The sequence below is a fragment of the Armigeres subalbatus genome, chromosome 2 (assembly GCF_024139115.2).
Source record: "Armigeres subalbatus isolate Guangzhou_Male chromosome 2, GZ_Asu_2, whole genome shotgun sequence".
Classification (NCBI taxonomy): domain Eukaryota; kingdom Metazoa; phylum Arthropoda; class Insecta; order Diptera; family Culicidae; genus Armigeres; species Armigeres subalbatus.
The window spans coordinates 336242191-336263474 of NC_085140.1; the positions used below are offsets into that span (position 1 = coordinate 336242191).

General features: G+C 39.8%; 1 protein-coding gene across 2 annotated transcripts in view; it reads right to left on the reverse strand.

Annotated features, from left to right (window-relative positions):
* Positions 1-21284, reverse strand: part of LOC134212802 (dnaJ protein homolog 1-like) — a 309329-nt gene that overhangs the window by 219304 nt on the left and 68741 nt on the right. The gene's annotated exons all lie outside the window — the stretch shown is intronic.

Consider the following 21284-nt stretch of genomic DNA (forward strand, 5'->3'; position numbering starts at 1 on the left):
CTCAAGCCAGTCAATTCCCTGTCAGAGGGAGTCGATTTAACATACTCCAGCCAGCTGGAACGAGCAACTGCTGCATTCTTTTGCTTAATGCGCTGGAATGTGACAGCTGTCCGAAAATTGTTTCATCATCAGCAATGGTGAAATCATTCTCAAATCCCAATAATCGTTGTCCTCACGCCTCATACCTTTGGAAGTTACGGAGAATTGCCTTAGGAATATCAAGAAAAAACAGGGAACTTCGGAAGAATTTCCCTTTGAAAATTCGGAAAAATGTCCCAACGGAAATGCAGAAGAATTTCCCTTCGGAAACTCGGAAGAATGGAAATTCGGTAGAATTTCTTTTCGGAAATTCGGAGGAATTTCCTTTCGAAAATTCGGAAGAACGGAAATTCGGAAAATTCCCTTCGGAAATTCGGAAAATTCCCTTCGGAAATTCGGGAGAATTTCCCTTCGGAAATTCGGGAGAATTTCCCTTCGGAAAATCGGGGGAATTTCCCTTCGGAAAATCGGGATTATTTCCCTTCGGAAAATCGGGAGAATTTCCCTTCGGAAAATCGGTAGAATTTCCCTTCGGAAATTCGGAAGAATTTCCCTTCGGAAATTCGGAAGAATTTCCCTTCGGAAATTCGGAAGAATTTCCCTTCGGAAATTCGGAAGAATTTCCTTCGAAAATCGGAAGAATTTCCTTCGAAATCGGAAGAATTTCCTTCGAATTCGGAAGAATTTCCTTCGAAATTCGGAAGAATTTCCCTTCGAATTCGGAAGAATTTCCCTTCGAAATTCGGAAGAATTTCCTTCGAAATTCGGAAGAATTTCCTTCGAAATCGGAAGAATTTCCTTCGAAATTCGGAAGAATTTCCCTTCGAATTCGAAGAATTTCCTTCGAAATCGGAAGAATTTCCTTCGAATTGGAAGAATTTCCCTTCGAAATTCGGAAGAATTTCCCTTCGGAAATTCGGAAGAATTTCCTTCGGAATTCGGAAGAATTTCCTTCGAATTCGAAGAATTTCCTTCGAAATTCGGAAGAATTTCCTTCGAAATTCGGAAGAATTTCCCTTCGAAATTCGGAAGAATTTCCTTCGAAATTGGAAGAATTTCCTTCGAATTGGAAGAATTTCCTTCGAAATCGGAAGAATTTCCTTCGAATCGGAAGAATTTCCTTCGAATTGGAAGAATTTCCTTCGAATTCGGAAGAATTTCCTTCGAAATTGGAAGAATTTCCTTCGAATTCGGAAGAATTTCCTTCGAATTCGGAAGAATTTCCTTCGAAATTGGAAGAATTTCCTTCGAAATTCGGAAGAATTTCCTTCGAATTCGGAAGAATTTCCTTCGAAATCGGAAGAATTTCCTTCGAAATTCGGAAGAATTTCCTTCGAAATTCGGAAGAATTTCCTTCGAAATTCGGAAGAATTTCCTTCGAATTCGGAAGAATTTCCTTCGAAATTGAAGAATTTCCTTCGAATTCGGAAGAATTTCCTTCGAATTCGAAGAATTTCCTTCGGAAATCGGAAGAATTTCCTTCGAAATCGGAAGAATTTCCTTCGAAATTCGGAAGAATTTCCTTCGGAAAATTCGGAAGAATTTCCTTCGGAAATTCGGAAGAATTTCCTTCGAATTCGGAAGAATTTCCTTCGAATCGGAAGAATTTCCTTCGAAATTCGGAAGAATTTCCTTCGAAATTCGGAAGAATTTCCTTCGAAATTCGGAAGAATTTTCGAATTGGAAGAATTTCCTTCGAAATTCGGAAGAATTTCCTTCGGAAATTCGGAAGAATTTCCTTCGAATTCGGAAGAATTTCCTTCGAAATTCGGAAGAATTTCCTTCGAAATTGGAAGAATTTCCTTCGAATTCGGAAGAATTTCCCTTCGAAATTCGGAAGAATTTCCTTCGGAAATTCGGAAGAATTTCCTTCGGAATTCGGAAGAATTTCCTTCGGAAATTCGGAAGAATTTCCTTCGGAAATCGGAAGAATTTCCTTCGAAATTCGGAAGAATTTCCTTCGGAATTCGGAAGAATTTCGAAATTCGGAAGAATTTCCTTTGGAAATCGGAATTTCCTTTGGAAATTCGGATAAAATTTCTTTTGGAAATCGGAAGAATTTTTTTTGAAATTCGGAAGAATTTCCTTTGAAATTCGGAAGAATTTCCTTTGAAATTCGGAAGAATTTCCTTCGAAATTCGGAAGAATTTCCTTCGGAAATTCGGAAGAATTTCCTTCGGAATTCGGAAGAATTTCCTTCGAAATTGAAAGAATTTCCTTCGAATTCGAAAGAATTTCCTTCGAAATTGGAAGAATTTCCTTCGAAATTGGAAGAATTTCCTTCGAAATTGGAAGAATTTCCTTCGAAATTCGGAAGAATTTCCTTCGAAATTCGGAAGAATTTCCTTCGAATTCAAGAATTTCCTTCGAAATTCGGAAGAATTTCCTTCGAAATTCGGAAGAATTTCCTTCGAAATTCGGAAGAATTTCCTTCGAATTCGGAAGAATTTCCCTTCGAAATTGGAAGAATTTCCTTCGAAATTCGGAAGAATTTCCTTCGAAATTCGGAAGAATTTCCTTCGAAATTCGGAAGAATTTCCTTCGAAATTCGGAAGAATTTCCCTTCGAATTCGGAAGAATTTCCTTCGGAAATTGAAGAATTTCCTTCGAATTGGAAGAATTTCCTTCGAATTCGGAAGAATTTCCTTCGAAATTCGGAAGAATTTCCTTCGAAATTGGAAGAATTTCCTTCGAAATTCGGAAGAATTTCCTTCGAAATTCGGAAGAACTTCCTTCGAGATTCGGAAGAATTTCCTTCGAAATTCGGAAGAATTTCCTTCGAATTCGGAAGAATTTCCTTCGAATTCGGAAGAATTTCCTTCGGAAATTCGGAAGAATTTCCTTCGAATTGGAAGAATTTCCCTTCGAAATTCAAACAACTTCCTTTCGAAATTCGGAACAATTTCCCTTCGGAAATTCGGAACAATTTCCCTTCGGAAATTCGGAACAATTTCCCTTCGGAAATTCGGAACAATTTCCCTTCGGAAATTCGGAACAATTTCCCTTCGTAAATTCGGAACAATTTCCCTTCGGAAATTCGGAACAATTTCCCTTCGGAAATTCGGAACAATTTCCCTTCGGAAATTCGGAACAATTTCCCTTCGGAAATTCGGAACAATTTCCCTTCGGAAATTCGGAACAATTTCCCTTCGGAAATTCGGAACAATTTCCCTTCGGAAATTCGGAACAATTTCCCTTCGGAAATTCGGAAGAATTTCCCTTCGGGAATTCGGAAGAATTTCCCTTCGGAAATTCGGAAGAGTTTCCTTCGGAAATTCGGATGAATTTCCCTTCGTAAATTCGGAAGAATTTCCCTTCGGAAATTCGGAAGAATTTCCTTCGGAAATTCGGAAGAATTTCCTTCGGAAATTCGGAAGAATTTCCTTGAAATTCGGAAGAATTTCCTTCGAAGTCGGAAGAATTTCCTTCGAATTCGGAAGAATTTCCTTCGGAAATCGGAAGAATTTCCCTTCGGAAATCGGAAGAATTTCCTTCGGAAATTCGGAAGAATTTCCTGAAATTCGGAAGAATTTCCCTTCGAAATCGGAAGAATTTCCTTCGAATTGGAAGAATTTCCTTCGAAATTCGGAAGAATTTCCCTTCGAATTCGGAAGAATTTCCTTCGAATTCGGAAGAATTTCCTTCGAATTGGAAGAATTTCCTTCGAAATTCGAACAATTTCTCTTCGAAATTCGGAACAATTTCTCTTCGGAAATTCGGAATAATTTCCCTTAGGAAATTCGGAAGAATTTCCCTTCGGAAATTCGGAAGAATTTCCCTTCGGAAATTCAGAAGAATTTCTGTCCCTTCGGAACAGTGAGAAATGTGCGAAAATTAAGAAGTGCAAAGTGAGAAGCGTGAAGGAAAAAGCTAGATGCGTGATGTGACATGTGAAAAATAAACTGAAGATAGTGTGAAGCAAGAATTGAGAAGCAAAACACCGAAAGGAAAAAATGAAGTGTGAAAAATGTTAAGCTAAAAGTAAGAATCAAGAAGTGAACTATATGAGTTGAGAAGTGAGAAATTATTAACGAAATGTGAAAAGTAAGAAGCAAGACACGTGTCGTGAAAAAACAAGAAATGACATGTAAGAAGAGACAAGTTAACAGTGTGAAGTGAGAAGCGAGACGCAAGAAGTGAAGAATGAGGTTTAGAAGTGATAAGTTGGAAGTGGGAAGCGAAAACTGAGAAATGAGTTGTGGAAATTGAGAAACAATAATAGAAATATGAGAATAGAGATACAACACATTTCGAAATTCAGCCTCTGGAATGAGCTAATGGCTGAATGATAATAAAATGGTGAGCTTAATCCCAGGTCTGAGTCTATGCCCCTCCATTAAGACTCCTCTAAAATCTGACCGTGTTTCTACGACATGATTATGGACAATGGAATGTCAAAAATAAATGAAAGTCTTCAGTCTTGAACTAAAAAGAATTTAAAATGATTATCATACCACAAAGAAATATTTAGTAGCCAAATTAAGGACAACATTCAATAAAACTGATCCGTCTGAAAGCTATTAAAATCTAATTCGAAAACGATCCGCAAATCAATCACACGTATAAAAGCTAGAATTTCAGTCACTGGTATTATGAACAACCGACTGCATCGGTGTCAATGACAGATCATATACCCCCAACCGAGTTCGTCACAGAAACAGAACACATATTTCCACTTCATTAAAATTTTATGACTTTGCACGGCGAATAAATGGCTGAAACTGCGCTAACTGGCTGGGTTAGCCGGAGTGTACGGCTAGAGGTAGCGTACTTCAGTCAGTGGGGAGTTCGTCGAAACATTGTCAGTCACATTTTCGATGCCGATGCTGGCTGGGCAGATCTGTTTTTCCAAAACCGGGGAACGCCGCGGAATATTCATCGTCTGACTAACCCGATAGACGGCAGACGGCAGCAGGGATATGACTCGATTTCAATATATATTTTAAACCATGCGTAACATCGTTCGACTCTTTCCAGGCGGCGGAGGTGGATGGCGGCACAAAATGAATACAACTCCATTGCCAACGTTAGCCATAGTCACTTGGTACAGTGTGTGAAAATGTTCTCCATACATTATGGAATGTTTGTCGTCAAAAACTGGCCTCCGGACGATGTGATTTAGGTTGTTCACTAACCAGTGACAACTAAATATTTTATAATCAACTATGCTTATGATATAAACGAACATTCCGAACTATTGTAGATGAAATAATATTTTCTTCACTTATAGTTTGCACAGCGTCATAAATAAATTTGGAAAATAGATTGTAGACTATTACTTGATTGATTAGCTTATTGTTACTCGAGATCTATGTAAATAAAATGGTTTGATAATTTCTTCGTCACATTTTACTTACGATAAAATTATGAAAGTACAACGAAAGCATTGTCAGCGATATCAATATGCAAATGTGTTATACCCTGTAGGCTGCCGATTCGTCCATCGGCTGATCGATCGGTGCATTGTCTATTCCGGTATGCAAAAATGCAAAACTGCAGTTACGAATGTTCACGGGAATTCAACCAAATCGATCACTATGTAGATTAGACTGACCCCGCAATACTTAATCGTAACAGAAAGTGCGAAATATAAACCAACTGTGTCAGCTTATGCAATATTCGAATCGAAAAAAGAAATTTTGAGCATCGAGTGTGGCCAATATAAAATTTCAACTTTTGGATTTATGCGACTGTCTAGAGTAGAGTTTTTCACTTGCGATGAAATGCAATTCATTTCGGAGAAATAAATCGATTCGGATGCTATAGAATTGATACAAGTAATGGGAAGCAGCGATAGGGCGGATATTGTCTACTGGGAAACACAAGCCGATAGTAGTGACTGGTGTGTTTCCATTCTAAACTTTAGTGCAGTTTGTTGCTGTTCGTTTCAAGCGTGAAGCGCGATTTGACAAAGAGCCAAACAATGCACAACTTCGATTCGGAAATCGATCCGAATAAATTCAAACGGAAAACCTATAAATGGGGAAATGGAGAATAAAGTGCACAATTAATTTGACATGTTGGCAATTTTGAATTCTCAGAAAATGTTTGTAAGCACCAGTAAGGCCAACTGTGAAAACTTCTCAATAGCTATTTCAATATCGAACTAAATTAAAATATGCCAATGAAAAGTATAGAAAAATATTGACAATAAAATGAATAACTTCTATTTCTGGTTTTATTGTTTGGGAAATCTGAAAATAATGCATGTTTGAGAAAGGAAAAGCAGCAATACTAACTTTCCACTAAAAGACAGAATTTCTCCATAGAAATAGAAAATAGCAAATTTTCATCTAAAAGCCCAGTTAAATCCACCTATCAATTATGATTTCTTCCTTCTGCATCATAAAAAGGATAAGTAATATCCATAAGAAAAATAAAAAAAGCACTTCAGGGTGATAAGTCTTATTATTCACAATGACTTGGATTAATTTATATATTTTTTTGGATTCATTTCTATAATGCAACCTTCTGAGGAAATTATTTTTACTATGTTTCACTTTAACTTGAGATAAACAGTAGGTATTAAATTTCCATGGAAAATGAAAATTCACACAATGAACCTTTCCATTAGCAACCCTGTAACCAGAGACCGGAGGAGTGAAAAACAGTCGAAATGGCAACGTATGAAAAAGTTTGAAATCGTGAAATTAATACTGGCATCACTTGAACTTGAAGCTTATCTCTCTTATGGATGGAAATGTAAACATGGCGAGTTGAAACCGCTTTTGACGCTAACCGCTAACAAAAACTTTTTTCATGTCCATATTGAGTGAAAATTTATCAGCGTGTTTTATGCCTACAGCGCCAAATATAGGTTCAGCATCCTATCATAAACCAACGACACATTTTGGACGTATAAAAATTTGTTTTGGAAGTTAATATATAAGAGAGCGTGAGAGTAAATCGTTGATTTTCCCTCTTGAGAAAAAAAATGTTGCAAAAGGCATTTTTTTTGAAAACTAAAGCGAAATACAACCAAATGAAGCATCCACCGGATATAATTATGTCTTCGCTATTGGGTGATGTAGTTTTGAAACAAAAATACTTCCTCCATCCAGCTGGAGACAGCTTTTTTTCCTCGGTGGGTGGCACGAGCACGTGGCTGTCTTTCTCGTCAATGACTGGATGACGGTAATTTGAGCCTTAAGAGATTCTTCTATTAATGACAAATATTTCTAAAGGCATTTCTTCACAAATTAATATGATGTCCGTAATGCTCGATAATCAAATAATATGCACAAATGGCTATTGGTTTAAACTATAAATACATTCAAATGTAATTTTCCGACGTTGACGACAGAACTTTCCAAAATGTAGAAACAATTCTACAAACATTTATCCAATAGGCGCAACTGCATCTGACCCTGACATTTGAAACGACTCATACTCTCTCTATTCAGCATATTTTGTACAACTGACGTTACCATCAGAAGGATCGCAATCTATTATTTGTATTTCTGTTGGGTGCACCAGTTGACCAAAATTGTTTAAATTAGGAACACAATTGCCATTTAGAACCATTTAGGCCCATTTGAAAAAGTTCCCTGAATCATTGTGATGCTCAATATTTTTTTTATTCCTTTCTTTATTTGATAGGCATTCTGTGTTACTTAACCGCTACTGTGCTGAGATCTACCGTGGTATTCTGCAGAATCTATTTTTAGATTTCCATTACTTGTTTATTGTTGTCGTTGCCAGTCCATCTCATAGTGAGTCCATTGTGTCCGTTTGTCCATGCCGTGCATCCAATGATCGTTGCATTGCAATGCATTGTTCGGTTGTCATTTATTCGGGTAACTTTGGAGGAATACCTCCGAGAAGAACAAGTTGTCAGTCGTCGGGACCCCTCAATGCTCAATATGTCAAAACTATATCAGTAAACCCTTAGTGCAGCGTCAAAATTACGAGATCCGTGGGGGTGTGAGGATATTGTATAAATACGAAGGGGAAAAGACGGCTTTGGCAGGTTTTATTCTATTATTGTCAGGGGGGTTTTTGTCGACCGAATTTTATGAAATTTGGCCAAATTTAAGCATAATCTGTCATAACAACCCCCCCACCCCTCCGACAATAATAGAACAAAACCTGCCAAAGCCGTCATTCCCCCTACCTATCGCGATCCCTAGTGACTTATCTGACCCTGACAGTTACATGAATCAAGTATTTTGGCAATCATTGAGAAGCTTGGATGCCCTCTTCGAAGCGGCTCGTAAGTCTGCTCTCAAGAGGATCTGGAGCCTCCCTTCAAAAGGCTAAGAAGCCTCCTTCCAAAAGACCTATCAAGAGGCTCGTAAGCCTCCCATCAAGAGGCTCGGAATTCTCCATTCAAGAGGACCGGGAGGCCTTTTCAACAGGCTTGGAAGCCTCCTTTCCATCATTTCCAGAGGCTCAGAAGCCACCTTTCAAGAGTCTCGGAATCCTACTTTCAAGAGGATCGAAAACCTCCTTTCAAGAGGCTCGGAAGCCATCTTTCAAGAGTGAGAGTGAGGAACGCACCGCAAAAAAAAGATGAAAGACAAGCTCGCTCTTCTTTTGCAACGCACAAGCTCGGGTTATATGAAGCTCATTGTTGTGATTTTTCTGCTCCTCAAACAAAACTCTGACTCTTACTCATTTTACACTTCTTTCAAGAGGCTCGGAGGCCTTCTTTCAAGAGGCTCAGAAGCCTACTCTCAAAAGGCTCGGGAGCCCCCTTTCAAGAAGCTTGTAATCCTTTTTTCAATAGACTATAGTCTATAGGAATCCTCCTTTCAAGAGGCTCGGAAGCCATCTTTCAAGAAGCTCGGAAGCCTCCTTTCAAGAGGCTCGGAAGCCTCCTTTCAATAGGCTCGGAAGCCTCCTTTAAAAAGCTCGGAAGTCTCCTTTCAATGGGCTCGGAAGCCTCCTTTCAAGAGGCTCGGAAGCCTCCTTTCAAAAGGCTCGGAAGCCTCTTTTCAAGAGGCTCGGAAGCCTCCTGTCAAGAGGCTCGGAAGTCTCCTTTCAAGAGGCTCAGGAAGCCTCCTATCAAGAGGCTCGGAAGTCTCCTTTCAAGAGGCTCAGAAGCCTCCTTTCAACTGGCCCGGAAGCCTCCTTTCAAGAGGCCCGGAAGCCTCCTTTCAAAAGGCTCGGAAGCCTCTTTTCAAGAGGCTCGGAAGCCTCTTTTCAAGAGACTCAAGCCTCCTTCTTCAAGAGGCCTGGAAGCCTCCTTTCAAGAGGCCTGGAGGCCTCCTTTCAAGAGGCCTGGAAGCCTCCTTTCAAAGGCCTGGAAGCCTCCTTTCAAGAGGCCCGGAAGCCTCCTTTCAAGAGGCTCGGAAGCCTCCTTCCAAGAGGCCTCGGAAGCCTCCTTCCAAGAGGCCTGGAAGCCTCCTTCCAAGAGGCTCGGAAGCCTCCTCCAAGAGGCTCCGGAAGCCTCCTTCCAAGAGGCTCGGAAGCCTCCTTCCAAGAGGCTCGGAAGCCTCCTTCCAAGAGGCCTGGAAGCCTCCTTCCAAGAGGCTCGAAGCCTCCTTCCAAGAGGCCTCGGAAGCCTCCTTCCAAGAGGCCTGGAAGCCTCCTTCCAAGAGGCTCGGAAGCTTCCTTCCAAGAGGCTCAGAAGCCTCCTCCAAGAGGCTCAGAAACCTCCTTCCAAGAGGCTCGGAAGCTTCCTTCCAAGAGGCTCGGAAGCCTCCTTTCAAGAGGTTCGGAAGCCTTCTTTCAAGAGACTCGGAAGCCTCCTTTCAAAAGGCTCGGAAGCCTCCTTTCAAGAGGCTCGGAAGCCTCCTTTCAAGAGGCTCGGAAGCCTCCTTTCAAGAGGCTCGGAAGCCTCCTTTCAAGAGGTTCGGAAGACTTCTTTTAAGATGCTCAGAAGCCTTCTTTCAAGAGCCTCGGGAGCATCCGTTCAAGAAGCTTGATGTATAAACTGAATATGAATTGGGAGGTTTCACTGAGTATTGAAACAATCATGCAGAGCCATCTATCCCATTAGTTTTCAGTCCCATTTTTCATATATGTATCTTATGAGTTACGCTTATTTTCATAACCGGCAATAAAAATAGGGGAAACATGAACGAATGCAAAAGTTCGAAGGAGTACCTCCCAAGAAAAAGATTGAGAACCGCTGACTTAGACTATTAGCAGAATTTAAATAACATCGATTCATGAATTCTTGGCCCATTCATGAAAACTACTTCATACACATAGTCACCACTAGATTATCACCAGAAAGAGCGAATATATTCAATATTTGCTTGAAGTTTTAGAAAATAAAATCATACAATAAAACTTACTATAGACATGTGACTAGTTTCTCTAAATATTTCCGGTGAATGTTTTTGGAAGGAGTGGTCCCCTAGCGTATTTGGCTACACGTTCACCTTACAATCGAATGGTGATGGGTTTGATTCCAGCCTCTCTACCAAACCCTCGTGAGTAGCCGGATGTGCAGCAACAAACGGTGGCGCTTAAGGGAACGCGCCTTACCGTTGCGACTGCCTGATGACTGAAAAATTGTTCTTCTCGGAGGCCTTCCTCCAACGTACCCGGATAAGTAGAAACCAAACAATGCAACGATCATTGGACGCACGACATGGACAAACGATGAGATGGACTGACAACGACAACAATAATGAGTAATGGAAAATCCTAAAATATATTCTGTGCGGATTGTTTACAGCAGAATACCACAGTAGATGTCGGCACAGTAGCGGTTAACTAACACAAAAAAGAAGACTCGGATTCTGATGGCTTTTACGCAAACGTGACCTTTAAGTTGTCTTATTGTGTAGGAGTTATCACTATCTAGAGCATAGCTTCCCAAACTTGGAGGGTCGCGACCCCCTTCCATAAGTTTCACACAGGCTGGGGGATCGCGACCCACCACTTTGGGAAACTATGATCTAGAGAGTAGGAGGTTGAGGGTTCGAGTCCCTCCAAGACACGTGGATTCTTTTTCGCAAATTTCATATCAATTTGTCCATTTCGAAACAAGATATTTAACAAAAAAAATAACACACCTAACAAATAAAGATAGGAATAAAAAAACATGCTTAGAATCACCAAAGGAAGTTATGGATTCCGGTCCTTCCGGTAGTATTGCTGACGGAATCTCTCCAGGAGCATCTGGAGGAATCCTCTAGGTAAATTTTTCGGGGACTTTCCAAAGAAATTTCTTTATTTATTGATTTTTTCTAAATAATTTCCTGAAGTAACTTGTGGAAGAACTATGTGGGATGATTTGGCTTTTTAGTCTGGAGACAATAAAACAGCCGATCAATCCCAACGTTTCGGCAAGTTGTAGTTGCCGCCATCAGGTGAAAACAAGAATGTGGTTCTATGCCTAACATCTTTGCTAAGAATATTGTCATGTTTTAGTGTTGATAGACAGTTTATGTGATATGTTGCATAGACACCTGAAAAGCCGAAACATCACACATAGTTAAACAATCAGTCGAACTCTTAATTTACTTGTGGAGGAATTTCGAAAAAAAAAACATAGAAATTTCTGTATGAATTCTTTAAGGATATTTCGGAAGAATTTTTGGAGGATTTTCAGGAGGAGTTCTTGGGGTGACCTCCGGAGAAATTCCCAAGGGAAATTAACGAAGGATCTTAAGGGGAAATTTGAAAGTCTTCCTGAGATAGCTCCCGGAGAAATTACTGGGAGGTATTGCGGAGGAAATAATGACTGATGGAATCTCCGGATGAATTCCTAGGGAAACCTCCGAAGGAACTCCCGGGGAAACCCTTGAGGATCTTCTACGAGAATCTCAGGAGGCTCGCGGAGAAGCTCTGGTTGAATAGTAGGAATTCCGGGGGTAATTTTAGTAGGTACTCTTGAATAAGTTTCCAGAGAGACCTTCTAAATAGATTCCTGTAGAAATGTCCAAGGAACTCCTGGGGGAATGTCCAGATGACTTTTTTGTGAACTCCCGGAGCGATTTTCAGGGGAACCTCTTAAGTTATACTCAGGGAAATCTCCACTGGAATTTCTGGGAGAAATCCTGTGGCAACCCGCTTCCGGAGATATTGAAAAACCTCCAGAGAGATCCAGAGAAATGTCTGGGGCAATCTTCGAAGCAACTCCCAAAGAAACTCCTGGACAAATCTCCAGAGCTGGAGAAATTTTTGAATAAATGTCCGAAGCAATTTCCAGCGGAACTCCTTGAACACGTTTTCGACGGATTCCTGTAGGAATTTTCAGACGCATTTCGGGAGGATTTTATGAAGCATTTCTTTGAGGACAGATTATCCTAAAAGAAGGTGGGGAGGGGAAGCAATTTCATGGAATTTCGAATTTATATTTCCGAGATAATTCCTCTTGGGTGAGTCTCTGGAGGAATATCCACCGTAGATCCATCGTAGGAATACCTGGAGGAACTTCTGGAGGTATTTCAGACGAACTCCTGGGAGAATTTTTGGAGGAACTCCTGAGAAAATTTCTGAAGAAATCCTTGGAAATTTTAGGAAGAATTCCTGGAAGAACTTCCGAAGGACCACCTGGGGAAATCATCACAGGAATCCCTGGGAAAAAATATTAGGATGAATTTATGAAGGAGTTTTCGGTGAATTTGTTTAGTGAACTTCCAGAGTGATTTTGGATGAACTTCCGGAGATATTGGAGAACCTCCAGAGGGATTCCCGAATAAATTCCTGGAGCAATCTCGCGAAGAACTCGCGAAGAAAATCCTAGACGAATCTCCAGAGCTGAAGAAATTTGTGGATAACTCTTCGAAGATGGATTTCTGGAGGATTTTATGAAGCATTTCTTGGAGGGAAAATTCCTAAAAGAACATCGGGAGACCCCTGACAGATTATCCTGAAAGAAGATGGGGAGGGGAAGTATTTTCATGGAATTTTGAATTTCAAAAATGATATGAATGACAAATAAAACAATTTCATTGCTAACAATAGAAATTGCATTGCATATTAAAAAAGGTAACCTGTTACTTTAATATAAAAATTACTAAGTTTGTGGGAATAGATGCAATAAATAGTGTACGCCAATCCTCAAGGAAGAGCATACAAATGTATGCCAGTTGAGCTATATCTGTGTTGGGAAAATGTTCATTATTTTTATCTTTTTATTGGAGATAGGCTCAGGTTGCCTAAAATAGATATTTTTCCCTATTAAGGGTATTATGCAAAAAAAAATCACAAATAATGTAAACTAAATAGTAACAAAGTGAACCATAAAATATGTGCCATTAAATATATTTGAAAAAAGTATTCAGTCATTTCAACGAGTTGCGGGCCGAAGCCAATATATCATTGTCCCTAGAATGCGAAAACACCCGTTCTCAGTATCCTTCATCCATGTAGTGATCACCACAGAATTCGGAAAAATGTTAAACATCCAACACAACGGAGCATGCAACCCCGTCAGCAATGGCTTATTCAATAGCCGCAAATAATATTCACCGAATGAAATGTCGAAATTAGCATAAATCGAACATGAATTGAAACAGCATTTTGTATGCCCCGTCTGTTCTTCATTTTAGTAGCCATTCGGCACTATTCATACAAAAGTTGGAAGCTCTACCGGTGATTTATGACACAATGACTTACAGAATGGTTCCGCTTGAAGGAACTGGCGTGTTCAAATCGCTTTTACATAGGGTATCTGTTCCATTATTAATAACATGCTCCTATATTAATAATATTCGCAAAACAGGCAATTTAGGCTCAATTTGTGTCGTGATTTGTTGTTTTCCGACGTGCTCACTGCTGAAAAAATTCACAAAAATGAGAAATAAAACAATTAGCGCACCAATTCTTTGTTTTCGAATGGTATTGATTTAGGTACATGGTATGGGTTCAAGGAGCAGTTCCCCTATAGGTACAGCGAACATTCGGCAATTGTTTTTTTTTAGCTAATTGAAGCTATACGTCAAAATTTGATGTCAAAGCCACGTGGACGTTTTGTTATCGTATTTGGCGGTATCCAAACTTCTTGGCGCGTAGATTTTTTCTCAATGCAAAAAGTGAATAATATTGACGCTTGTCCAAACGCTCCAATTAGCGAACGGAACTCGCTAGCTAAGTTGAGGTCGTGCCCCAAATAGCGACCGATCACTGTATCCATGAACATGATTTGGCAACATTTTTATATATAGATTTTTTCTTCCATAAGAACAAGATAATATTTTAAAAATATTATATCCGTTAATAAAAATCAACAACAACATAGTTATTGACAGCATATTTATATCGCGTTTTCAATGCATGATGTCACGCCGACCGCTATAGTTCCGTCCGGTATGCAGGTGCGAACGTTTGTAGCATTTATCAACGCCCGTACCAGTTCGAACAGTCATAAATAATCCATGGAGAATCGTCATGGATTTTTAATCATGGCTATTCGGTCGTTTTCATTGGCACTTACATTGTTTCTGTCATCGCATCGTACCGTACGAGCTCGTGTGAACGATTGTCCGGGTATTTATGAAATATGCTCCGTTGGGTGCTAATGATGGCATTTATGCTGAACATGTCTAGGCTATTTGAATCGTAAATTGTGTGTGGCCTCTATCAATTTACGTTTATTAGTTATATTGTCACGTTAACAGCGATGATTCACAAGCGTGTAAATTTTCATTTAGAACGACCATAATTGGTTCTTCTTTGTATGTTTTACAATAATATGCTAAATAAATAGAAATTTGACGCAATGAATAGGAACAAGACTTAGTGACACTGTCAATACGCTACCATACTCTCCCTAACGCTGATTTCTGACATAAAAAGTTCAAAGCAACAAAAGCAAATTGTACGGCTATATTCATCCAAAGAATTTCCTCAAATGTTCTTAATTTTTCCGAGAAAATACTCGGTATTAGTTTTTATGTACATAAAAGATGTTCGATGCTTCACAGAACAATTTTATTTTTCAAGAAAGGGTTTAATCGATTGTAACAACAACTACTTTTGTATACCTAAAGTTGACATAATAGCTCGAAATTTGAATATTTAAATACCATAAAATTGAATTTCCTGAAAAGTAGAGCATCTCTCTGAAAAAATTATTGATACTAAAAATAGTTTTTTTTTTGTATTGGCATGGCACGGAAGAATTGATCGCACTCAAAATTTAATTTTCAAACTTCATTTCTATCTTATTAGGAGAACTTTGATGTTTTAATACGTAAGGAACAATGAACGTTAGGCATAATTCTGACTTTATGCCTTTCTTACTTATGCCTAACGTCTGCCCTAACTAGATTTTTTGCGACATTAATTTTGTATTTTACTTTTAAATGTTACGTCCTTTTGATAAAAATCTATATTTGTACATATACACAATCTGGAACATTGATAACGCAAAAGAACACTAACTATAACTACGCTCTCTTGAGTAAAAATGAACAACAATGTGATTCAAAAGATGAATATCGTATTGATTGAGAAACGGAGCACTGAGTACACTGTACGGTATTTAAAGTAGAACTTTGTTTGCTTTCAAGCGCAAACATCAAACATTTCGCGAGATAAAGGAATCTGTCTTCAGTAAAAAGCACCAAACTTCCAAAAATCTTCATTATATTGAAATCGTATTATTACTCAATTTCTCAGTTGTCCCAATTTATCAAGTCTTGTATACGAAAAAACTAGGAGTCGTTGCAATGTTTAGTAGATGAGGAATAGAGTGCAGAACCACATTCTTATCTAGTACCGGATGGATAGAAAATTACACGACAAAAAGCCGTCATATGGCCATATCGTCATAAAGCAAATTTACACTTCCTAGACGTGCACGGTTTGCGGTGTTCATAACAAGCACATCAGTCAAACTCGATCCAAGTGTACGCGAAAACATGTATTGAGAAATTACGCAAACACCATATCATTATTGTATGATTTATGTGTCCTCCCGATCATAATAGACCACTAAACTGATTAAATTGTAATTAATCACCCAATTAGTGCAGCTTATGAAGATTGTTACCTCCGATTCGTGTTTCGATCGACCTCCTTGATCAGCGATCGACGGCCAGAGCCGCTACATGGAGGCACTAACCACGGCATAATTAATCGATTTTATCAGTGCTTATTTTCGTTCCCAATTTGTGCGCCTTTGTTCATTATGTTTGGCGAGAAAGACAATCAGGAATCAACCTTTTCCGCAACAACACAATCCCTGGTTTTTTGTTTTGTTCCATGTTTGGTGAACCATGAGAAACAGGTTGCCTCTACGCCAATTGATCGTAGGTTGATGTCGAACTTCTAAAGACAAATCGAATCTTGACATGGCCATAATCGTACAACAACGGGGCAAACGATCGTTCGTGATCTCACCCAGAGCCGCCGGGAGGTCAGTTTGGAATTCTGATTTGACATTTCAAAAGATCCGATGTTAACCAAGAGGTTATAATTTTCAAAAGTTTGGCAACGATGAGCTAAAACAGTTGCTTTAGTTGATATTTTTGGCATAGAATGCAATGTTAATCGTAACACTCAACGCATGAAAAAGCACCAATAAAGATTTTTTGTATTATTGTTCCGGTCCTTTTGAACGATTGAGCGAGATTTGTGTGAGCTCGGAGGACGTCGCCGACAAAAACGGCACACGCAATGGTCTCGTGCGCGAGCGCGCAATTATGCTTCAATCGAGTTCCGATCCGGCAAACGACGCGACTTTAGACTCTAGAGAATTGATTCGTCAAATTAATTCATATTTCTAAAACAAGACAATCTTCTGTACCAGATCGACGGTATGTGTATGTGCTATACCGTGCTAGTCGACGTTGACCCTCGGTTCTCGGAACATGCTAGAGGATTAAAAAAGAGCTGATTGCTCAAATTGGCCTGTGGAGATTGTCCAACAGCTGTCGTTGGTGGTGTATTGAACGACAACTGAATAGTCTACGGTGTCCGAATACGCTGGTAACATTTGTTTGATTAAACGACTTGAATAATTAATCCACGAACAAGTTAAAGGCTTTATTGGGTACACCAGGACAGGTTTATGCTGTCACTAAAAGCTACTATTCTGTCAGTTAAAATGTGAGATCATTCAGCCAATGCTGATTGATAGTGGCTTTTTGAATGATATGTTGTGATTTACAATAATATCTCGTTCCCTTAAAATGGGTTTAGGTACCTTGGAGCTCGACATTCCTTTTAATTCGGGAGCAACATTTCATCATGTCATCGAAATGGTAGTCATTGTGGCATACCAGGCAACTTTGTAGCAACTCATTGAACATGCCGTGATGGGCTATCAAAAAACGCTCCGTCATGGAAGGAACGATAACCAACCCGCGAACGTATGTCAAAATATGCCATCCCAATGCAAGCGTATCGATACCAACGAAGATTCGATTCAAGTATCTGTTTGATTGACGTAGCCAGAATATGAAGGGGGTCGATAGGGGAAGGGCCGTTTGGACGACAGTCATTCGACCGAATGTTATTTAGCCGAAGACCACTAGACCGAAATTGTGTGGCCGAATATGCCATTTTGCCGAACAAACCATAAAACGAAAAAATCTGAAATCGTTCGGACGAAAAAAGTTAGTCGAAAATATGTTTAGTCAAAAAGTCATTTGCGAATGTGCTGTTCTTTATCACATCTTCTTCTTCTTCTTCTTTTCTTCTTCTTTTCTTCTTCTTTTCTTCTCTTTTCTTCTTTTTCTTCTTCTTCTTCATATTCTTCTTTTTCTTCTTCGTCTCCTTCTTTCTTCTTCTTGTTCTTCAATTACTCTACATTCCAACTGGAACTTGACCTGCTTTTCTAGTTAGTATTCTGTTAGCATTTCCTCAGTTATTAAGGACATAGTTGGAAGAGTACCACGATGGCCGCCAATATGGCACGGACCTTCCATGGGCCAACCCCACACTCCCGCACTCCTCTCCCACCAACATTCGAATGCATCGAACAGCATCGAACAAAAGTTTAATATTCAAATTACTAACCTGTTCAGCATATTTATCACTTCCGTGATAATGAACATATGTTATTCAAAGAGTCTTATGCATTTCGGCTCGAATATATCATAAATCAGCAGTTTTTCAAATAATATTAGCCGTTCGCGATTTGGTGGGCTTATCACTGCACTTCACTTCTTCTCAAAGGCACTGAAAAAATCAAGTTCACTCACTTCCGCACATGAGGAGCCGAAATGGATGGAATGAAATTAAACATCACTTTTCGAAATCAGTCACTTGTTTAAACGAAAACTTAAATAAACTGCTAATTTTGCCGAAAAAACGATTAAAAACTGATCGCGGAGCGAAAAACAACGGCAACGGCAGCAGCAGACTAATAAGGGTGGCTCAAAATAATTTTGCTCAGCCACGCTCAGTCGATTGTGATTTATAATTTGGGTGTCATCGATGGCTTGGGCTGGTTTGAATAGAGGCCACGTGCACAAGTCAGGTTTGTGCGAGTTTATATGGCGAGATTGAATTTAACATTATTCTGATTGTGGTGCTTCGTCAGCTCTGAGGGGGGAGACCATATGACTGGATGAATATTCAAGAGCTTCAACTCCATAGACAATCCATATTGAATGGTCGTTCCATTAGTTGCGAATCGATTTAATCGAGGTTGAATCTTAGCATGATAATTAGGCTTCTCAGAAGGCATCAGTGAAACGTGCAATTCAACAAAATACCCAGAATTTGTTTTGATATCTATCGCACCAAGGATATCACAGTCTAGTCTGTCCATCATCGCACCAGGGCAGATGCTTCACAAAAAAGTGTGACATGGGGTGAGTGGGTATAAAATGCTATTTTTGCGTTACGTAATCAATGGATCTTTCCTGCTGTGGTTTTCTTTCAGTGAAGTCCCTGAATGTTGCTTTCAGCATGTGGGTTCTCTTTTCGCCAGCGTATGGAGGGGAGGCACTGAGCCAGTGTAATAAAAGGTAGTTTCCATACAAATTGAACGGCTTGCGCTCAACCACTTTTTGTTCAAATTGTTTTTGAGGACACTCGAGCATGGGACGGAATTGAGTGAGGTGTGGTGCTGTCGTTTTTGAACCACCCTACTATTATTTGTTTTTTTTTTTAATACGACACCAATACTACATATATATGACAGTTTTATTGTACAAATACTTTCAAAGCTTTGTTTTGGTACTCAACCCACCTTCACCTTAATTGAAAGCTTTTCTATGCCCGCCTTTGCATGAGTACTCACTGTCATGACCAAAATGTGGTATGTTCCAAATTTTAAGCTCTAGTAGTTCATTGAACTTTTATTAGGCAGAAATCTCAGAGTAACCTGGAAAATTGCGAGCAAATGCAATTTCTCTGAAAACCACCCACTATTTTCTCTAGGAATTCTTTCTGAGTTTTCTGGCATTTGCCCGGGAATTCCTTCCAATATCATCAAAAAATTATTCAAGAACTCACGGGAATTCTTCGGAATATCTCTGAATAATTCTTAGCAATCCTGACCAATTGTCGAAGGAATTTCAGGAGGAATTCCTAGAATAATTTATCATCGCAAATGAATTTAGAAGGAATTTTCTGAGCAAACGCATGATAAATTTAAGAGGAATTTTCGAAGGAATTCCTTCTCGAATTATTTTGGCAACTCCACTATGGATTCTTCTAGGAAAATTCAGAGATTCTGCTTTAAAAATTCCTCCTTTTGTTCTTCTGTAAATCCTTCCAAATTGCTCTAGGATTTTTTTGTAAATTCATAGAGAATGACTCCTGCATTTCTCCGGAATTCAACCAAACTTCTATGAGAATCCCCGGAAATTCTCTAGGAATTCCTTAAAGCATTTTGAAAACTCCTCCAGTAATTCCTCAAGGAATTCATCGTAGAATTTTTTTCGAGGAATTCCTGGAAGAATTCCCAGAAGAGTTCCCGGAGGAATTCTCGTAAGAATTTCTGAAGAGATATCCTCAGAATTCTCGAAGAAGTTAAAGAAGATTTATAGCGCGCAAATGCGGCTAAAGGTTTTTCCCTTCTCGTCCGCCTGACCTAAAACAGACGGCTTAAGGCCACCTTCGAAGAGGACCGTCTGTCGGTTTGTTTGCCCGGCAAGAAACCCAACTCAGGGCGGGTTTTATGTATAAGAGTCCAAATAGCGATTTAGGGACGAAACAGGAATTCAAACAAAAATCCTACTCGAGATTTCACAACTTAGGTAACGCCCTAAGCACTTCACAAAAATGGTTGGTGCTAACCGTCGTTCTACCAGTACACAAAGACACCACTCACGCGTATCATCATTGGAAGACTTCCCCAATTCAAAATTCTTAGTTGTAGACACGTGAGTGGAGAGACTGATTTCCAGGCAGTCTATCCTGGCGTTAGGAAAATTTCCAGTCAATGCAGTAAAACATGGATCTCAGTATAATCTGCAGTCGCCTTCATCGCCGCCGTGGTGAGTGCGACTGGCAGCCGAAAAATCATTTCCAACACCGACAGTTCAATTTCGCATTCAGCCACCTACAAGTCGCTCTGACAGGCTGCCTCGCGCCATACCGTATGACCGTGAGTGGCATTTAAACGCGTGGTGATTTTTTCAATTTGCTGGGTGAATGTGTCATTTTGCTGTGGTAAATTTCATCTTCGCGGCGCAGTGGGTGATGTGAGTTCTGTTGTTTACTTTTCGTCTCTCCGGTAATGTGAGGTTGATTTCAAAGCAGGAAGAAAAAAAACATGATATAAAAAACATCACCTTCATCCAGTGCGCCGAAAATTTACAACCCTGCCTGGCGTACAAAAAGAAACAGAAACAATTAGGTAGAACGACGCGAACGTGAGAATCTCGAAGACAAAAACCGTTACAGGAAACGCTAACATTTACAAACTACATGATGTAAGACAAACGAAAACATATTGACTTTATTCAGTTTTCATAACCTAGGTTTTTATTCATGTTCGTGTTCCTTCTTCTCTTCTTATATCTAGCCTCTTTACCGTGTGTGTGCGGATTTCTGTCTTCTATCGACGTTCAACTTCTACTATCGACCATCGTCGATCTTCGAGCTCGGATTAGTGTGAGTTAACGCATGCGTATTGTTAATCGGTTTGCTTTGTACTCCGCGGCCTTTTATCCGGCAGCGGACGAATGCTGATGGTAAAGCAGAATTTTACCGGCGGCTGCCGACGGAAACGATGATATTGCGGCAATCGCCAAATGCGTCGATGGCGGAGTTCACTTGTGGACTACGATGACGCTGGGTCGAACGGGCGCGCTGCGCAACGGAATTCCAGACGGTGGTGGTCCGAACTGGTATTGAAACGCGCCGGCTAAAGATGCGCAGAAGACGACGATGGGGATCGTCGAAATCTTGTGTGCACGCCACGGGTCGGCTAAAATAAG